This window comes from Lathamus discolor, chromosome 6, assembly GCF_037157495.1.
Source record: "Lathamus discolor isolate bLatDis1 chromosome 6, bLatDis1.hap1, whole genome shotgun sequence".
Taxonomy (NCBI): domain Eukaryota; kingdom Metazoa; phylum Chordata; class Aves; order Psittaciformes; family Psittacidae; genus Lathamus; species Lathamus discolor.
Window position 1 is genome coordinate 85,003,520 of NC_088889.1, and position 21,440 is coordinate 85,024,959.

A 21,440-nucleotide genomic window follows, 5' to 3' on the forward strand; every position below is an offset into this window, starting at 1 on the left:
GGTTTAGTGTGAGGTGTCCCTGCCCATGGCAGGGGATTGGAACTGGATGATCTTGAGGTCCTTTCCAACCCTAGCTATTTTATGATTCTATGTCATGGGAAAAGATCCTTTGATAGAATAGTATTGCATACAAGCTGCCTTGACGTTTACAAATACTGGTTTTTGTTGTCTAATGTGTTATTTTTAACACAAAATCAGTGATATCTCACAGTATTAATACTATATGGACACTAGAGTGCTTGTGAATGGTTAAATTATGCTTGATTTAGTGCTGGATGTATGTGTGACCCACTGGTTGAAATAGATTTTTAAGTTTCCTTTCTGCGTTTTCTGCAGAGCTCCTGAGTCTGTTGCAGCCTGCACTGGCACAGCCTGGCTGTTGCTTGTTATGCTTGTAGTTTTAGAGACTCTTGACAGAATTTAATTACCTGGGCAATAATTGTTTTTGCTAATAATTTATTTGACAGAAAAATGAAGTTTTGGGTTGACTGAAAACTTGTTTGAAACAAATTCAGCCTCCGAACTGTGCCTGAGAAAGGAGTGCTTTTGATGTGTCTTTAAGCGAAACATTTTTGTTTCCTGTTTTGAAATCATGCTTTCTTTTAGAAAGTTAAGTCAATGCACTCTTGTGACAATGTAAAACGTGCCCAGATGCAAAGATATGTTTTACTGTAAATTGCACAACTAACTAAAATGAAATTATCTGGTTTTTCTGTTTCATTGGCTGTTTTCATGATCCCTTTTGCTGTTCAGATTTTGACCATGCAAGCAGCCCCACTGTGAGGATGCAGAACACAGTAAACCCCTGATCCCACAGAAAATTACGCACAAACTTAGGGTTTATTATGGCTGCACTGGCTCCCAAAGAGCCCACAGAAGCCTGCTTTTCCTTTCTGTACAGAGCAAGGCTCAGGGTAGGGAGGCATCAGAGTCTGGTCCCATACTAGGAGGCTGGGTTGTGGCCAGGACAAACCCCCACTGTGCAGGTTTGGAAGCCTTCTCAGCTCTGTCATTTTAGGCAAAACCAGTGGAAGCTGCTTTGTAATACCCAGTGGGAAAACTCATATAATAAAGCACATATCTATGTCTCTCCAGTTCCTGAATCTGCTTTTTAAAATCTCCCGTTCATTATCATTGTATCAGTTTAATTACAGATTTTTAGCAGAGGCTGACGTGCAACAGGAGGTCTAATTGTGTGTTTGGTTTCCAGGATTGCTCATTCCCAGCAGGTGACTCCAGGCACATATGGTGGAATTAGCTATTTGCTCATACTGCTGACCTTCTCTGCGTGCACAGCCTCGGTGACTGAGCTGCTGCGCTCCCACACTTTCAGAAGGGTGAGTGTGAAGTGATGAAAAAGGAGACTTGGGCAGTCTGATGAAGATCACTGAGACAGCTTGCTGTAAGCTGTGCCTCAGATGATGTAGAAAAATGACTAATGCTGCAAGCTCCAGAATACAAATTCCTGTGGTAGCAAAATACTTTCTGACAACAGGGCAGAAGGATATCGGTTCTGAGCATGGCTTGGATTCTGCAGTGTTGTTCCTTAAGCATGTTTAAGTTCTTGTTAAGGTCAGAGCTTTGCTGAATATTTCTGTTTATTATTTGTATCTTGCTAGTTGCTATGAACTCTGTAGTCCAGGTTCTATTTTGCTGGTGGTGCTTGAACACAGAGAAAAATGAGAATGCTTTGTATCTGAGGAATGTATTCGAAGCGTACTTAACTCTATGTATCTCTGCCCTGGAACTTGCATGAAGTCAACTTTTATGGGAAAACAATTTTTCTGAACATTAGAAAACCAATATTTGAGAAGGAATGTTCATGGATGGCATTTTTTTTCTTAACTGAGGAGGTGCAACTCCCCTTTGTAATACTTTTTCCCAGGGGGAGCTTACAGAAACTGTATTACAGGGGTTCAGGAAACCCAGACTTAGATGCTGAGACTTCAGTGATGGTTCTTGGTGTGCTGGAGAGACAGGACATAAACTATGGTCATTCTTGCAGACATACAATTACCATGCTCAGAACTGGGAAGGATTTTTACTTATGTATTCCACAAGTATTGTTGGGTGCTGTGGATACTCCTGCTGGCCACCCCCCTGTTTCTCTAACCCTGCAATCCCAATGAAATTAAGGAAAAAACACTGGGTAGATGATTTAGTTTTCTATGGCTGTGGGTCAATAGTATGAGTGGATCTCAGTCCATCTGCCACCAGGACTATGTTTCTATTTCCAATTGCATCTGTACCTCTGCAGCACTAAAAAGCAAGGTGAGAGGCAGATCTCCTTCATGCTGTGCTCTGCATAGCAATGTGCCTCAAAACCTGCCCAGAAGCTTCCAGCAGTGAAAAATGCTATTATTGCATTGCTTGGTTTTACAAAATACTGCCCGGAGTGACACTCCTCAGACAATTAAAAGAGCTGGCTTTGATCTACAAAGCTTTTCCTGTTTAGGATCCTGGATGCCTCAGTGCTGACATGCCTCGAGTTGACAATCGCGTCATTGGCTGTTTGGGAAGCTTCGGCCCTGGGCACACAAAGATGCAGCACTTTTTTTTCATGTCTACCTCTCCTCACATCCATCCATCTTAAGAGAGATGTCATTTCTAGCCCTCATTGTTTTGTTTCTGCTTTCCGCAAATAACAGAAGAGAAAGAAAGGTCTGTGACAATTTGGGGAGGCTTTATAGAAAAAGGTTATTGATGGCTGCTACTTCTTCTATGGGCATTTGGAAAAATCCTTGAAATGATGTTTGGTGGCTTGGTGAAAGGAATTATTACTATGGTAACAGCTGCTGAGATGGTACAGGAAAGTTTATCTCTACTTTTCCCGTTTTTGTTTTTATGCTGACATGAAATCATGTGGCCTTATTGCAGAGATGGTGGCATCAACATGTCAGTAATATTCGTTATGCAGTGTAAAAAGAGAGAAAGGAGCAAGCATATAAAAATCTACATATTCAGGATGTAGGCACTGCAGCAGAAATAAACACCAGCTTTCTGAAATAAATTAAGAAACTAGGAACAAAAAATCTATGCACAACAACTGGAGGAATCTTATTTCAAATGCTAGTAATTTCAAAAATCAAAATATTATTCCTTACTGAATTCATGTAATAATTCTACAGTTATAGCTGCTATTGACTTACAAAAAAATTGCCTTTACAGTAGAAATTTTATATTTCTGCCAGCATGGCCTAATCTGCTTTATTGTAGCTGGATAAGTTGTCAAGGAGGAGGCGGTGAATGCTCTGTCTGCCCACTCTGGAGTTGGTTTGGCCCCAAGTGTCATATCCACCTTGATGGAATAAATGGCCCTAAATTATCAAAAGTGCGAATGTCTGCATGACCACACAAAACACAGAGAGAAAGTAAGCCCTGGACCTCTGAGTGTAGAAGTCTCAGTTCGTTTATCACAGTGGACACTAAAGGACATAGAATTGCAGAATAGTTAAGTTTGGAAAGGACCTTAAACTCATCTAAGTGTGGAAATTAAAAATTAAAGTTAATAAAAGTTTATTGCAGGCTTTCTTAAGGGGGGAAGAGTTTTCTTGTTCAGTTCTAGGGCATAAATGATCAGGACAAGGAAGAGTCATAGTGATTGATAGTATAGGTCAACACAAAGAAGCAAATGGGCAGGAATATGGGTTGTTTTGACAGTGTCTTCAGAATACGGCTGTATTGTCCATCATGGATAGACAGATACTACAGCAGCTCATCTCTTTTTAGGGTTGAAATGATCCTTACCCGGCCAGTAGTTCATTTATTTGCTGTGAGGTAGAATTTGTGCTTGTGTACATCCTCTGGAGTTGGGAGAAATTTAGCACCAGTTCAGTTATCAATGTAGCTTGAGAAATATAGAGCTGGTTTTCTATATGAGGTTGGCGAAGCTTTGTAATAAAAGGAATAACTTCTGCGTACATTGCAAGCTCTGCACAGTGGTTTGCTCCACTCATTCTGAAACAAAAGTCAAACCCAGGTCAAGGGCAGGAGCTCTTTTTAGCACAGTGATTGCTGATGATTATGCTCATGACCAAAAGAAGGTGCCAGTCTCTTAGGTTTTCCCCAGGACACTTGAATAATTCTATATTGATTATGCAGAAAAGCCTGGAAGCAAACCTTTGTGTCTGAACAAGGTGAAACATCACAGACTCAGGTTTAAAACCCAAATGGACCAGTCCAAATGTTACATGTGATACCAACTCAGGAACCTTTATGTGGGTATTACCAATCTTGGATTACTCCAGAGTTTGGGCCCAGATGAAACACTTGTCTCCAGGCTGTGTATCACTTGCACTGATGCTGTATGTGCGTAAAGCCTGCCATGTTTAGCGGGATATATCATGACATACAGTTCAACTTCTTTTCTTTCCTTACATTTTAATAGTATTGTTGGATTAGGTCAATGAAGGAAACGAAGATGTTACTGAAGACACAATAATCTCGTGAGAATTAAGGGCGGCTGTAACTCTGTGGTCAGTGTGAGCACAGTCCTACTGCTTAACCATGGACCTGGGGGAGCATCCTGCAAAAACACATGGTTTAAGGATCTAAACCCAGGTTTGAAATATAGATTTTTCATGTCAGTCAGGAGAGAGGCAAACTGGAGTCAGCTCCACGGAGTGGTCTTGTGAACTTGTGGACAGGTTGATGTACAACTTCATATCATGTATCATGTGAAGCTTATGCTTCTGCCTTGGCCTCAGTGCTAAAAGCTGTTGAGGTGTTTTATCATTTAACTCTGTGATATTCCAGCCAGATTTACTTTATATGCAAGTACCAAGCAGGTAGAGGGCTTGATCTCAAGGAATAACTTCTGCTCTGTCCTTTTCAAAAACCTGTCTTTACTGGTTGAGCCTTTGGTGATGGTTTGGGCTTTGTTCTAAGCCTTAGAAATATTTGATTTGAAATGACACCTGGCGAACTTTGGGATATTACCATCAGCTTCATTCCACTATTTGGGATCTTAGTCCTTCTGCAGCAGCACAGTACTTCAGGCAGTTTTGGTTTGTGTAGCAGTGGCTGATTGGAGCTGTCTGGCTACTGCTGATTTAAGAAATGGATTGAGGAATGTTGTGCATGGAAAATGAAAAGCTACAAGTGGATCAGACTGTGGGAGGAAAAGAGGGTTTGCGTTTGCAAACACCCACTCAGCCCTGAAGCACTGGCACCAGAGATGGTTTTTGACAAATCCTGATTCTTATCCTGGATAAATCAGTGGCAGTTAGGAGCAACTCCACTGAAGTGAATGGGATTATCCATGTTAACAGAGATGAGATCATATTTATACTTCTGGAGAACCACTTTTAGCAGGGAGTGGATCCTGAGCAAAGCTGAAAGACTCGGGTTTGAATGTATTTTTAATTTAATTTTATTTTTTTACTATCCTTCCCATCACTCCTGCCTCTTTAAATCTCAAATAAAATAGCACATGAAAAGCTTTCATAAATAATTTACTTTCTGCCTGACACCAGTAAGGGAGGTATAAAGCTTCCTGTGTGTACCTGCTGCTTCCAGAGCTCAGCGGTAACCAGATCTGAATTTAAAACAAAAAATCTGAAGACTTTTTCTATGAGCATGGAAGAGGCTCAGAGGCTCTGAAAGAGTCAATTCAGGCCCCACCACATCAAACACGCCCTGTGGTGTTTGAAAAGGCACTGTTCATTCATCCTGACTCCCCCCTCCAAAGGGAAGAGGGATGACGTGGGGAGAACTGCCCTTGTGGTTAAGGAACTGCGTGGAACTCATGGGATTTTGGCTCCAGTCTCTGCCCTGCTCTAGGTGATGCTGGCTGGGTACAGTGCAGTCCTGTGCTGAGGTTTCCAGGCTACCTCCAAACAAGCCCAGAAGCAGAATAGTTGCATTGATACCTTATGTCCAGGCAAAGATACCTGCCGCCCATAGGGGTTAGCTAACACAATAGGTGTGTCTTGTTTTCCCAAATGACCTTGCAAAACTGCTTAAATTCCATCTTTAAAAGGGAGAGTAACTGTTGCGCAAGCTGTTTGGAGCTGGTTTTCCAAATGTCCTGCATGACCTTGGGCAAATCACTTAGGCAGAAATTTAGTGAAGTATTAAAGTATTTCAGTCCTATTGAGGGCTTATCTCCAGTTCATTTCACTGGGATTTAGGCTTCCACTTTCTACTTAAGTACCTAAATCTCTTTGTGATCCATACAAATCTTAAAGTTTCTCTTAGAAAAAAGGGTATCATAAAATGTCTCACAGGGATGTTTTGAGGAGAAATTAAAGATTGTGAAACAAAATAAAATGAGGATATGTAGATGTGATATACAGGATGATCATGCATCCAGTAAACCAAAATCCAGAGTACATGCTTGGCATGAGTGCTGTACAAGTGTTTCCAAGCTGGCAAGAGCATTCAGTCTCCATATTGCACAAAGATCATTCTATAATTTACAGCAAACCTCTGGAAAATATTTCTTTCACTTAAAACAAAAATACAAAAGAAAAAACTCTGCCTGTGGCAGGGCATCTGTAACATGCTTAGCAAGCAGCATGAGCTCTGTATAATTCATCAAAAAGGCCACACACATAATGAGACAAGACTTATCTCTGTACCTAAATACTTCTTCCCAATGCTGCTTCAAAACAAAAGTACCAAGATGATGGGCATGGGGAAGACTTGTTCCAGCACCGGGGCCTGGTGTGTCCCAGAAACAAGCAGTGCAACATTAGTTGCCCCACTCCAGGGGTGCTCCAGGCCAAAGCACCAAACCATAAGCCTCTGCTCCCCAGACCTGGCATAGAATTTGGGCTAAAATGTCCAATCCAAGACTAAACAAGCTTCAAAAAGCTGTCAGAGCTGCCTTGGTAGCTTGGCTGCCACCCTCTGCCATTACCATGCCTTCAGCTGGGGCTGGATTGGGAGAGTTTTCTGGCTCTGGACAGAGCCAGAAAACACTGATGGAGAGAGGGAGAGCTGGGGTTTCGGCTTCTTTTGCTTCTAGATGACACTGTGAGCAGGGCTGAGCTGAGCTTGCCTGTGGCCCTGGGGAAAGAAATGGCTCTTTCTCCTGGCACAATTTCCAGTGGGTATCAGTGAGGATTTCAAAGATATTCCCCCTGATGTGCTAAAGCTTGGCTTAAAAAACACAGAGATGAAAGGGCAGCCTCCTCTGGTGTGCGATGAGATGTGACAGGGTGAGCGGCTGCTGTTGCAATGAGCTGTAATGAGTTCCTGTACAGGGAGTCACAAGTGCTAAAAAGTCAAATGAACAGAAATAGCTGTGTGCAGAGTGATTTCAGTGCTGCCTGTACATGTGGCGCATCCAGTCCTGCTCCTTTCCATGGCTGTGTAATTCCCTGGGGCTTAGAGGGGACTGCTGAGGTGTCTGAAGAGAGAAGGAGAATTGCTGCACCATATAGGTTTGCTCTGCGTGCTGGCCACCTCCCCAGCTCACTGTTTTTTCCTTCCTTGTCTTTAAATGTGAACTGCAGAGACTTTGGTACTAAAACAGAAGAGGAGAGTTAGGTGAATGTGCTGTACTGAAAAGCTGTTGGGTTATTTCCTAGTCTTACATCAGTCTTTTCCAGTCTGCTGTAGACATAGCTGAAGCTGTACTGCAGAGATAGGGGATTTTCCATCATGTTGCATGAATCTGCAAGCTTTTAAATGCACAATCTCTTCGTTCAGTTTGGGGTCTGCGTTCTCCCATGTGTATTGTAGCAAACGTGTAGGTATAATGTGAGTGTTTGCATCAATGAATCCATGGTTTCCTTCTCCATTTTCTCCTTTTTAGTGCATGAATCTGCCAGAAGTTAGTAAGGAAAATTAGGAGATTATGCACCCATCCCTCTGGCTGTGAGATGCAAAGTCAAATGGAAGAGAGCATTGGTGGAGGAAACACAACAGTGAAGAGGGACAGGATGGAAGTGCTTCCTCCTGCTCTACCTTGGTGCATACACTCTGCATTTAATTTCCTATTGAAGAATGAGAGAAGCAACGTCTGAGAGGTGTATGAAGGATTTGCTAATAGTTGTAACCAGGGGTCTGCTTTCCCTCTTCCCTCCTTCAGAGTATTCCCTATGTTCTCAATAATGCACTGAGTGATGTGTACTTCTGTCTTGCGAATGATAAATGCTGCACAGTGACTAGGAACAGTACTACCTACATCCATTTCCTAAGTGGAGTGAGCAACGAAGCCAACTCTGCACACAGCGGAGATGTAGGAGTTATTGTGGCAATAACCTGTTGAGTCACTGTTTTTTATTGTACAATTATTTGTGTTCAGATCTGATGCCTAAATAATGTGCAGTGCTGAAACACTGCAGAAAAGGAAATGAATGCAGAAAGCATTGCTCCACACAGCAGAATGTCCCTGCTGAATAAAATCTATAGCTATTTCCCTTAAGCTCTAGTTAATGAGGTTCTAAAAATGATGGGTGAACACCTCCAGGGCTGGTGTCTGAGTGCAGTTCAAAAGAGTAGCCCAAAGTCCAGGCACTTTTAGAAAACTTCTCTCATCCATTTGAATGTCACAGGTCTTCAAACCTGGGCTGAAACCCCTGCGAGGAAACACTTCTCAGCAGCACTTCCACTTCCCAGGTTCCCACTGGAGAACAGAACTGCAATGGCACACAGAACTCACACCATTTCAAGCTTGAAAATAAAAGTTGGTGGTGTGCTGGAAATAGGCAGAGATTTAGGCTGGAGGAGCAACTTTCTGACTTCAAACTTGGTTTCAAACAATGGAAAATCTCATCTTTGTTTAATGTATGGAGTGTGGGAAACTTCTAGATAACAAATAGGGGAGGGCTTTGCAACCTGTCCTTGTTAAATCGGAGTTCATCTTGCCTATGAAATGTCCTGTCTAGTGTAAGGCAAGGTGACGTAGCCCAGCCCATGCCATCCTCTTAACACAAGGGCGAAACACACTCCTATGTTTTAACTGCTGGGATTACTCTTGTGGTTTAAATAGCACAGGCAGATCCTTTTAGACATAGAGCCCAGGGCTCAGTCCTATTAAATGGACTGGGAAACAGGCAGGTCTCTCTTCCAGGGCAGCAATCTGTAGTCAGCTCCCATCAGCATCATTTGCACGTGGCGCATGTATCCCTGCATGAAGTGACCTGGCCACGAACTGATCTGTGTTGTGGCTCTCTGTAAGGCAGCACCCTTAGGAGCAACAGCAAGTTTCCATAACAGATACAGTTTCGGCAGGAACCTTCTACTCCTAAGAGAATACTTTTGCATGTGTGTGTGAGAGAAAGCAAGCCTCACAGAGCCCAGCAACTCTGGATTTCTGGATTGCATCCCTTAGCCCAAGAGCTGGAAACATGTCAGTCTTTCAGAATATGTATATATTTTTTTTCAAATTGGACTCTGGGCATGTTAGTAGAAACCTGGTATAAGTGGGAGATGTTTCCAATCAATAGGCAACACGCTGTTCATCATAGCGTCTTGCCCCTGTGGAGGCTGCAGGTTGCAGTTCCTGGCTCAGATGAGACAACAGACAAAGTAGCCAGAGGCTAGGAGCCACTGCTTCTTTTTGATATGTGCCTCACAAGGTGATGTGGTTCCTCTCTGTGGCTCAGCAGCTTGCTGTTCAGAATACCTGTTTTATCCTCTTCGCTGCCCGTGTTTTGACTTGCTGACTGACCACCAGTCTCCTGTCATTTGAGTTCTGAAAATCTAGTTTTGTCTGAACCACACAAGAAAGATGTTTTAGAAATTATATTACTACAGTGATGTGTTTAATTTGTGAACATTGTCTGGTTTGGGCTAGGAAAGGAAGTAGATATGAAGGAGTGAGGAAGAAGTGTATAGAAACCCTAATGTAGGTTTAAACAACGACTAAGGATTGTGCACACAGTAGTTTCCTGTGCAATGAGGTAGATTTTGAAGTGAAATGCTTTACTCAGCTGCCATTTCCTTCTGCAATGTCTATATCCATCATATCTCTCTTGCAGGTTTCTGAGGCAGTAGCATAGCTGAGTTAGCCAGGGACAAGAGACAGAGGGACCTAAGGTAACTACTTTTAATGGAGGCTTTGCACAGAGTATATGGAAAACTGGAAATTCATATTCTTTCTTAAAGGTCCTTGTAATTTACAGCATGGCAGAAAAATCTCTGCGTTCCATTAAATGTTAGAACAGAGACTGGGGCAGTTCATCTGTGGTGCTTATGGAGTAGTCAGAGATAGGTGAAACATGCACTTTATCATATGCTTAAAAAGGTTTGGCTGCACATATGTTTACTGTACATCTGTAGAGGTTTGTGATCTGTGCTGCTTGTCCTAAACTACTGGCAAACCTGCAGTGTTCTCAAAGTCCAAACAAGGACAAAGAATTGCAGAAGTACATTAAAGAGAAGTGAAATTGTGGCAGTGATGCAGTCGTAGGTTACTCGCTGCATAGAAGCCATCTTGATAAGTGGGAACTTAGAAGGATGACTTTCAAAAGCAGAGGTAGGATTGTTGCTAGCAGGACCCCTCCTGCTTATTTGGCTTTCAGTAGTACCCATGGCCTTGGCTGCTCTCTGGGCTTCTGAAAATGCCCCAGGCACCCTTGGCACAGTTTTGCTAGAAAAAGCCATATTATGTGCATTTTCCTCTTAAGCCACCTAAGCTGAAGCCACTTACTTATTTTCTTGTCAGACTGCCTTTGTGGCAGTGTCTTTAAGGCTGAGACAGTGAACCTGACATTAAATGCTACATTAAGTTATTTGAGAGGGGAGAACAGTGTAAACTATAGTTATCAGTGCTTTAGCTTTCAGAACATTTTGTGGGTTTGCAGGCAAACTGACTGAGGGGTTGGAATGTGAGGACCCTTGTTTTCCTCCATTCCCTCATGGCATCTCTGACTCCTCCAGAGCACCAAAGCTCATCCCCCTCAAATCCAAAGAGGGAAGCCGAGGCGTAGTTTCAGTGCAGCTTACTGGATCCTTGATGCACTCTTGAAGGCTTTTTGATTGCAATGTTATTTCCTCTCGGAGCCAGTGTGATTCCCTCTGTGCCACAATAAAACCACTTAACAATCTTTCTTCCCTTTCAGGAGAAAGGAAGCAATTTTAAAAAATATATAGCTACATATATCTCCCGCATTTCTAGGCTAAAAAATATATCACATTTAAAATGTTGTGGCTGTGGCTCTGTAGGCTCCCCCACATCCAAACAATGCAATGTCATGCTCCAAAACTTCATGACTTGTGAGAGTGCTGGGCTGGTAATATATACATTGCAGTTTTTGAAAGTTACAGTGCTGCATATCATTAGAAAGAGAAAATACTTCTTTGTCCTCTGATCTTGAGCCCTGATTAGTAGCCATGTCAAACCTGAATTAGGAGTATTTTAAATTGCAGCACTCACCCATATTAGATTATTTCAGAATGCTTTCATGGCTCTATGTGAGTAATTTGACAGATGGTACCAAGGCACTGGGTTGTAATGCGAAAGGAATATAAAAAATTGCCTCGCTTAAAATAAGAAAGTAAATTCTCAGAAAAAATCTATACCAGTTTCAAAAGTGTGGCATGTGCAGCATAAAGAAGTGAATGTGAATCCTTAATGCCAGAGCCTGCCTTGAAACCCCAAGTAAACTCTCAGGCAAGTAACAATGCTGTCCCAAATGCACAATGATGAAACATTTGCATTCCATGGTTCTGTATGTCTCTTGAAGATAGATATGTGTATGTAGGTGCAGGCTGTGTTCGCAGAGTATGTGAGTTAGGGAAACATATCCAGCTGCTGTGAATTCATGCTAACTTTGCGGCATAAATTAGGTGGAGATTTTCCAGATTTGTATTTAAAAATGGCATTCTCGGGAGCTTTGGAACTAAACAAGCCCCATCTGCTTTAAAAATTATGCAGCACCATGAACGTGCCACAGTATACATCAAAATTTGGGATGTTGTATAAGAGACAGCAATTCCTTGGCTAGCATGGAGATTTCCAAAGAACGATTTTTTGCAAGTCTCTTCTTGAAGTTCTTGGTTAAATGCATGCATTGCCTAAAACTACTAAGTTCTTAGTGCAAAGCATGAACTATTTTCAAGTCTGATTTTCAGTTGGAAGTCTTACGACTGAACCATTTTAGTTGGTAGGTCCTGCTTAGCTAGGAGAGTGCTCACTTTGGCACTAGCCAACCCATGGCCAGCCAACCCATGTCTGCTACATAACATCCATCTTTGAAACAAAGATGCTTTGACTATAGATACTGCTAAACTTGGTTGTGGTTGATGCTGCCGAATAGGAATATCCAATGACAGCTGAATTTTCCATAGCTTTTGCATCAACTAACTGTTCCACTTGTGAGCACAAGGAGGAGAAGGTCATAGGGAGCAATCAGCACAGGTTGACCAAAAGTAAACAAGCCTGACCAACCTCATTACCTTCAATGATAGAACAATAGGATTTGTTGATGAGGGAAGAACCTCCCTGTTGTTTACTTATTCCTCATTGTGATTCTTTACTGTGAAAGTGGCAAAGGGCTGGACAGGTTGTCCAAGGAAATTGTGAATGCTCCGTCCCTGGTAATGTTCAAGGCTGGGTTGAACAGGGCCCTGAGCAACCTGGTCTAGTGTGGGGTGTCCCTGCCCATGGCAGGTGGGTTGGAACTAGATTATCTTAAGGTCCTTTCCAACCCTAATTATGAGTCTGTGATTTAGTTTGAATTTAGCAAGGCTTTCAACAGTATCCTAGATACTCCTCTGCCTAGTGTGGGACATTACATTCTGGATGACTCAATAGATAAAAAACGGTTGGATGATTGGGCTCATTGATCCTCATCACACTAAAAGTGCACATGTAACACGTGCCGTTCTCCAAGGTCTGTTCTGTGGTCTGTTTTATGACCTTTACGAGTGACCCAAAGAAGATGATGGAACATGCTTTTGTCAAGTTTTCAGGTGACATTTTGGGGTTGAACATTTTTAAGACTTGTGGGTTGTGTAAACCAGAACTGACCACAGAGGGGTCAGACCAACACATACCAGCATGGGATTTGGTATTTTGAGTCTCCCAGAGAGGCTCAGATATAACAGAGGAGAGGTGCAGCTCTATAAAATGACAAACTTGCTGTACATTTGTTGATTGAGTCTGACAGGGCTGCTAAGCTCTGTTTTCTTTCAGGTTTCTCTGCTGGCTCAAACACTGCCATGTGTTACTGTAATGAACAGCAGAATAGTGGCTGGGGTTTGCAGAGGCACTTCTGTATGTTCATGTTCCCTGGAGATACTATATTGGCCAAATTACTCATAGTAAAGTTGCTGTTCTGGGGAGAGAGGGAAGAGAAGAGAAAGGTTGGTTCAAAGCCGCTGTAAACAATTAGTAGCAAGTAAACCAGTGTGTAAACTGACAGCACATCAGTTAATGCCCTGACTGCCTTTGTGTGAGGCAGCTTACTCAGAAAGCAGTGAGGCCCTGGACATATGCCCTTTTGCAGGTCCAGCTGAGCCAATGGAAGGGGTGTTGATCCAGATGCTCTTCAGTGCTTCTTTGCCAAAGGTTGCTGCCCTTTCCTATTTGCTGGCAGAATGGGTTTGCATGAGTATGTACATTTTTGCTTCAGGCAACATAGACTCATAGAACAGAATCATAGAATAGTTAGGGTTGGAAAGGACCTTAAGATCATTCAGTTCCAACCCCCCTGCCATGGGCAGGGACACCTCACACTAAACCATCCCACCCAAGGCTTCGTCCAACCTGGCCTTGAACACCAGCAGGGATGGAGCATTCACAACCTCCCTGGGCAGCCCATTCCACCCTTACAGCAAAGAACTTCTTCCTTATATCCAATTTAACTTCCCCTGTTTAAGTTTTAGCCTATTACCCCTTGTCTTATCACTACAGTCCCTAATGAAGAGTCCATCCCCAGCATCCCTATAGCCCCCTTCAGATACTGGAAGGCTGCTGTCCGGTCTCCATGCAACATCAGTAGGGCTGGTGCAAACTGGCCCCAGCAATTTGGCTGATGTGAATTAGAGAATGCTCCCATAGTTTGCTTGGTGTGGCAGGTCCAGTGCAGGGACAGGAACAATGGCTCCTATGTGAGTGCTCCCATGGCACAGCTGGAGTGGGAGGAGGCCAGCCCTGCGAGGCTAATGGCACCTTGCATGGAAGAACACTCAGTGAAAAACAAGGTCAGAGTAGCAAAGGAGCTGTGAACTCACACCCTTCTCACTGTGCATCAGCTATCTCACTCACTTTAAGAGGGTGATTCGATTGCTGTATCTCTGCTAGTGAATGACCATATCCACCTTTTCTGAAAACTCCCTGTCATGCTCTACACAGGCCTTGATTACCATTGTCTTTCTCCTTGGCTCTCAGGAGTCTGTTTTACAGATGCACAGATGTTGCCCAGAAAATCCCCAAACCATAGAATTGCCTCATGCTTTTTATCCTTTTTGCTTCACTTTGATATTTCCCTGAAGGATCCTATGCCTCCTTTTGTCTATGCCTGGAAGGAAAGTCCCTTTGTAATGACCTGATATTGCTGTTATTTTTTTTTCTTTTTAATTTAAAAGCTTGCTCTGGAGTTGTTTCTCCTTCCATGACAGTAGGTCCCAGGAACTGTTTTTACATAATTTGCAGATCTGTGGCATGAATACCAGCAGAATGCTGGGTGTTAATCTTAACTACCGTACATCCATTGCCTTCCCATTGCCACTGTGACCCTCACAAAGTAATTGACAAGTTACCATTAGGTAGCAACTCAAACTGAGCAGGGCGCAAGAGGTGAATTCCTGCTGGTTTTGCATGGTTATTGAGTGTCCTTCTTGAGTCTTACACCTTGACAAGTTCTTGACACTGGAGGACAGTTTCAGTTCACCCGTTACCGAAATGTGGCCACCTCTACAATGGGCATGGCAAGTTTTGAGCAAGGTCTGTTCGATCCAAACTAAGCTGTCCGCAGAAGGGTAGGATCTGTGGATGATTATCTGTGGCAGACGTTTGCCTGTCCTATAATGACGTGGGAGAACAGCTCTTTAAATCACAGGGCTGACAGCGGCTGCAAACATCTGCGGATATGGGATCTGTAATCTCTCCTCTCAGACCTTGACATTGCTGTTTAATCTCTGCTATTTGTGACTGCAGTTGGTTTCTTTTTTTATAGGAGTTGTGTAAGATCCACTGCAGGAGGGAATCACTGTGCATTTGTCATTCGGATGGCAGTGGATATTGCATGTATGTGTCTCTGCACACACACACGCATATATATAAAAACAAAAGCACAGGGAGCTTTAGTGCAAACATTACTGCATACTTCTGAAAGCCAGAGGCAGCAGTTAGTACATGGGAGGGAGCTGTTGAGTTTTCAGGTGGTACAATAATGAAAAGTAGACATGCTTTGGAGTCCTCGTCAGCCCTGATAGTGACACCCATGAAAGCCCAATATATGCTTCAAGGACAATATACCCAGACAGATGTAATTGGTCCCTATTAAAGTGCTTATTGTTTTGGAACTGAGGACTTTCTTCACTGATCAAAGAGCTACCTTTGATCAATCAGTTTTGAAATTAATGAATTTCTAAGTTCTCATTTTTTACTTTCCTTAGGGGACATATTTCTAAAGCCTTTTGATCTTTGGTGCTAGGTATTTAGTAAAAGGCTGGTATGCTCTTACAAAAAGAACTAAGGAAGTCTGGTTGTAAAGGGTGATGTGTACAAAGCCCCGATCAGAAAACATTCAGAATACGTGTTCAGCAGGTCCATTGACTTCAGTGGTTCTATGCACACTCACAGGGTTGCTTTTGTGCTCATTCTGCAGCAGGATCAGTCTTTAAAAGGTAGAATCAGGCTGCTGGTCTGTGGAAGAAAAAAAAAAAAAGGTAGTATCTACTGCAAAGGTCAGAAAATATTTATGTGGCATCTTACACTAACAGAGTACAGGCAGCACAAATCTTTACAAATAGGCATCCTGCTGGTACCAATTGGAATGCAGGAGGCAGTTAGTGTCTCTCAATTGTAAGTGTCACTTGATCCCCAGGGAGGCATTTAATGGATGATATTTGCCGACTGAGAGTCCTGTCTTTTCTTTCTGTACTTCATTAGTAACAGTTTAGGGTCCTCCTATTCATAAAAAATGTATGCACTGCTTACCTGATTTTTCACATAGTGTTTTATGAAAAAGGATGTTGTTCCTACAGAACTAAATAGAATACCTTTAATTACATGATGTCTTCCTGCCTGCAGGCAGGTTTTACCCACTACCTATTACCAAGCCAAAGCAAAAGAAAGAACAAAGCAGAGAAAAGAGAATAAAACCCAAATAAAATAATGACAATCTGCACATACACTTGCCTCTCTGAAAGTTTCCCCACTCCCCATCCAAGCTGCATGGCCTGGACCAATGTTATGGCTACTTCAGAATGCAGAAAGCTGTCTATGGGAAGTGGATGCCTCACTCCTTCTGCAGAGGTGGAGTTGTGATCGGAAACAGTTATGTTAGCAAGCACGAACAGCTTTATTCATAAGAGAAATCTTGCAGTTCTATGACGGGGTTAAACATTACTGTCCTACTGTTGCTAGAGGGAGAAAAAGGTCACAAGAAAACTCAAAATACCACAAGTAGAGCTACCCGGAATAACTTCAGAGTCAAAACTCGAGCTGTAACAAATCCAAGTCTCTCCCTAGTGCCTCTAAGGGGTCTATACTGACCCATCTTTCTTCCCCAGGATCAGGGACGGCCATTCATTTTCTGATATTGTCTTAGCTGATTGCTGTCCTATTTTCTCACAATGTTTTAACTCAGATTTACTTTCTTATAACCTTGATCAACTTCTCAACATACAGATTATTTAGTAACAGAAATACCTTACTTTAATGGTCTAATTAAACACAATAAAACACTTCAACCTGCAAATATAGAGCCTCCCAGGAACCGCTCTGTGTTGCTGGGGTTCAGTTCAGAAACACAGGTCTACCTGCCTTTGTGATTGCAGCATTTCTGCATGGGGTGCTCACCTGGGGTGGCAGAGAACATGCCAACACTGCTTTTCATGAACCAGACCTGTTTGTCCCCTGTGACCCACAATAGTGCTGTGGATCCATTGCAAGGGTGAATTGCAAATGAATTCATTGCATGTGGGAAAAATCTGGTAGTAGGCTAAGAAAAGTTTCTTGTGTTAGCCACCAGCTCTCCAAATGAAGGGGCTTCCTGCAGGCTGCTTGATTTGCTCCTGAACTGGGCTCTTCCACTGACTCAGGGATGCTTACCTTTCCTTCAGACCCTTCCACTGTCCTGAGGAGCTGCTTCTCCATGTCTGCTCCTCTGTTTGCACTTAAGCCCTGTTGAGAGCTTTGCTGAAGGAGAATGAGACTGGCCACTATCAACATTGGCTTGGTTTTGTTAAATTGAGCATGTTGTGTTTTGTTACATAGCTTGGGGTGGTAAGAGAGATCCATTAAACTTGAAGTTAATTAGTGTGGGAAGACTGTAATTTATCAGGATTGCCTTAATGAAAGCAAGGGCATTGCTATTTAATTAGCAGGTGCATTTGGATTTTTTATATTGTTTTTCCTTTTTTATTTAATCCAAAAATATTAGAAGTACTTTGCATGTAATGAGAGAAGAAAGATTAGAAGACAGGAAACTGAAAAGACACTAAAACCCTATGGATTTTTTTTTTTGTTTTGCTATTAAGTACATGCTGTTTATCAGATAAGAGAGCTTTAACTGCTGTGGTCAGTTCTCATTTTGTATCTAAATTGTAGCTGAAAAGATACCTCAAATGACAGAGTCCTAATTTATATTACCAGGAAGGACTAAGCTTATAGAGCTATTAAACCAGAATGTGCTTGTTGCTTCTTCTGCTTCCCTGTTTCTGAGGCCTTCCACTGAAGCAGTGGGGACCTCCAGATGATTTGAAGAAGTGTATAGGCTCAGCTGTGTTTTATATTGTGCACTGCTTTCTTCTTCCTTTTCCTTAATATGAGATAAATCACTGTAGATTGAAACTTCACAGGTACTCTCCTTTAAGGAAAATGACACTGCTTGCTTTCACAGAAATGGGCCGAGTCCCACACCAGTTTCTAATCACGCAGCACTGATGTGAGAGAGTGTGGAATGGGGTGTTGTCCTGTCCTGCATTGAATAACATACAGAAAGTTCTCTCCCAGGAGGGTTATTACCTGCACAGCTTGCTCAGGCTGTCCATCCATCGCCTCCCAGCGAGAGATGCAGAGCTCACCCCACCTGGGACAAGCGTTTCTGGGTGTAGCAATCAACACTAAGTCATTCCTCATAGCTGCTTGGGGTGGCACCCAAAACTACAGTATTTGTACTGTGAATAGTATGTCTTGTACCGCAGCTGGCTGTGCATTTAGCTTACATGCCACAGCGAGGTGTGCAGAAAGACGTTCACTCCAAGTCTCAATGGTGGCTCACGCCTGCCATTGTGGGCGTGTGGAGATTGTGGAACTATTCCTGTGCAGTGGGAGACACCTGCTGTGCAGTGCACAAATGGCAACTCCACTCTGTACTGTGGCCAGGCTCCTTGCTACAGCCACGGGAGGTAGGTGTGATATTAAGCTTGCTCTTTGTAAAATACATCCTGAATGTAGGACTTACCTCACTCTGCAGGCTGTGAAAAGAACCACGATTAGGTAGATGGTCTGCATGGTTCCAAGTCTTCTTAATCTTAATTTTTATGCAGGTATCTACACCTACTCCGTATCTCTACATGGCTCCCTTTCGCGTCCTGTGAATGGTCATAATGGTGATCATATCACTGCCCTACCTCCCAGGACCACTGAGTAAATGCATTAGAAATCTATTTGGTTGGGGTAGTCTTTCCCTAGTGCTCTACTATAGCTTGCTCTGGTAGTTGTGTGAGATGTGCAACTATGGTATTTTGTACTAAACCCACTATATGCAGCCACTGCTCTCCTTATGCACACTGCTGTGGGAATTACGCGCTCTGGCAATGAGCACATCCAGCTCTGATAGAAGTTTCTGGAACTTGTGCATGTTAGTGACTGCAGTTTAGAACCCTGTGTTGGTAGCATTGGGTGTGCTGTCAGAGCTGAGATCTGTGGGGTTTAAACAGTCCTGTGGCAGCTGCAGGACAGCTTTCAGTTTCCACGGAAACTGGCACTGCCTCTCCAAAATCAAGGTGAAGTGTTGGCTCATTATCTAATAATAATACCGAAGTTCTTCACCTTCCTCTTGCTGAAGGAATTTCCATTCCTATAGCATTCAACAAATGCAGTCGACGTCTTGTGAGTTCACACTGTTGTCGTAGCTTGGGCTGTGTAATCTACTCTCCGAAAGACAGAATTCAACTTTGACCTGCTCAGCCACTGAACCTTATACACTCTGCTGTTAAGATAAAGGGCTCATTTGCCCCTACATCTACTGCACAAACTGGTACCATTGTTTACAGGACAAATTACAGAATAACAGAAGTTCGTTTGCATTATTGTGTGGTTTTATACTGTATTTTCAGAACATTTTTGTTCTCAAATGCATTTCCTTGTAAATAATTCTCATTACATGGAGTTTTTATCTGCTCACACTCTTGCTTATCACCTGAATTTAATCACGCTTTGGCTTTGTGCTCACTGGACTCTGTTTTGAATCAGTGAGTTTCATCGTTTTGCTGAACATTCCTTTCTCCAGGTCATTGATTCCTAAGGTTAACAAAATGAATCCTCCTGCTGATCTTTGTTACGTCCCACTGATCTCTTTGCTATATCCTGAACTGCTCAATTACCTTTTGCCTTCAATTTCAGAGGCATTTATTGAACCCACAGATCAGTCTTTTGTGCAGGCAGCAGTTTCATATTGGATTTGGGAACATGTTCGTGTGACTATTGCTCATACTTATGCTTCAATTTGTTAGGGTTGTTTAAGTTTTCTTGGTTAATTTGCTTCTTGACATGCCCTTTTAAGTGTACTTTCTCCACTGCCTACTGCTCATTTTCTGTCTCTCTTTCTAATCTCTGTTCCTTTCCATCTGCTCCTAAATAGTATCTTCCACTGTTTGGTGATGTTGACTTACCATTTTGTAGTGTTTTATCTTTTCTACCCTTCTGAATCATTTGAATCCTTTGCCAGCCTTTATTCATTTTGGGAAGAGAATAAGAGACAATTTTCTTCTGAAGGATGTTTGTTCTGATTTCCTCAATAGGAAATTGAGGATTTTCTTAGGCCTATCTTTCATCTCACGAACATCACGTCCCTCCTATTTTTTTTGACTGGGGGTTGACATCCACTTTAGCCAAGTTTGGTATGATCAGCTGTATTTCAGCTTCCATGTACTGGGGAAAACATGGAGACACAAAACCAAAGAAACAATGTTTGTGGCCTAACACCCCATGATACCTTTTGAATCAGCTGGGTATTAATGGGAAATGGGGCAGAGCATAGGTCTTATTCCTTTCAAATCTCCCTCCAACCCAAATGACCTCATGCATCTATAGCTGAGTCTACTGTCATAGTTGTTGTCTTTTCTAGGACTGCAATATGGAGAAGAAAGGGATTTTTACACATTCATGTACCAAGGGATTGTCTTTATATGTATTTATAGCAGGGAGGGCCATGTGTCTGTCACAAACAAAATAAAAGAAGCTCAAATTAAACTTCTGGCTGCAGAGAGCTACCGTGCAGTCTGTCTAGAGCCACCATCACTCTGAGAATCTGTTGTTTCCAGTGCCCAAGGACCATGAAGCTGTTTACAGAACACACTGACATCCTTGAACAAGTCGCATACCTTTGGCAGTGGCTCAGATGTCTGGGGTCTCAGGAATAAGCAATAAAACTGAAACTCCCAAGAACAACAGCTTCTTTGCTAAGGAGAGGCACATTCTGAAGTGACTGAATATGACTGGAGGTAGGGTTTGAGACCAGAGCACTGACAATACAAAAGACATCACTCCTAATCTACAAGCTTACTTATAGATTCTTTTTAGAAAATAAAAAAAAAGCCAAAAGAAGTTCTGCCTTGAAAAAGTACTTTTTTGACAAAACCTTTGTTTTACTAGATCATTTGTTATCTTAGGTGATCATATTCTATTTTGAATTTATCAAGTTTATTAACAAAGCCATTCTGAGGTTGTGTAATTTCTTCACGGATGAACTGAAGCTCTGGGCTTCTGTGAGGAAACATAGAAGTTGAATGTGTGAGATGAGCACCCTGAAAACCCCATGGTAAAACCCTTCACATTCAGGCAGTTACCTCCCAGTTGGTGCATTGGAGAAATTATGACATACTTGAAAAACCCCAAGCCCACAGGCTTTAAATCAGAGGTGAGTAAGGTGTGTCAAGTTTAAAGAAATAAATGGCCACAAAGGCACTTTTGTTTAAAAGCCTCCAGGGTACTCTGAAATGCCTCATAGCAGGGGGCAAAGCCTGGCTGAGCAGGAAACTAATAGTAGGAGATACGTGGAGGTCATACAACCTCGACATTGAGTATAAATTTGAATTGAATATGTTTTGCCGAGCAGCTTTGAGCTACTGGTTGCTGCATTTTGTTGGGA

At 42.5% G+C, this 21,440-nt stretch overlaps 1 long non-coding RNA gene across 1 annotated transcript in view; it reads left to right on the plus strand.

The window, feature by feature from the left end:
* The window catches only part of LOC136017838 (uncharacterized), a 107,742-nt gene that overhangs the window by 76,193 nt on the left and 10,109 nt on the right, over positions 1-21,440 (plus strand). The gene's annotated exons all lie outside the window — the stretch shown is intronic.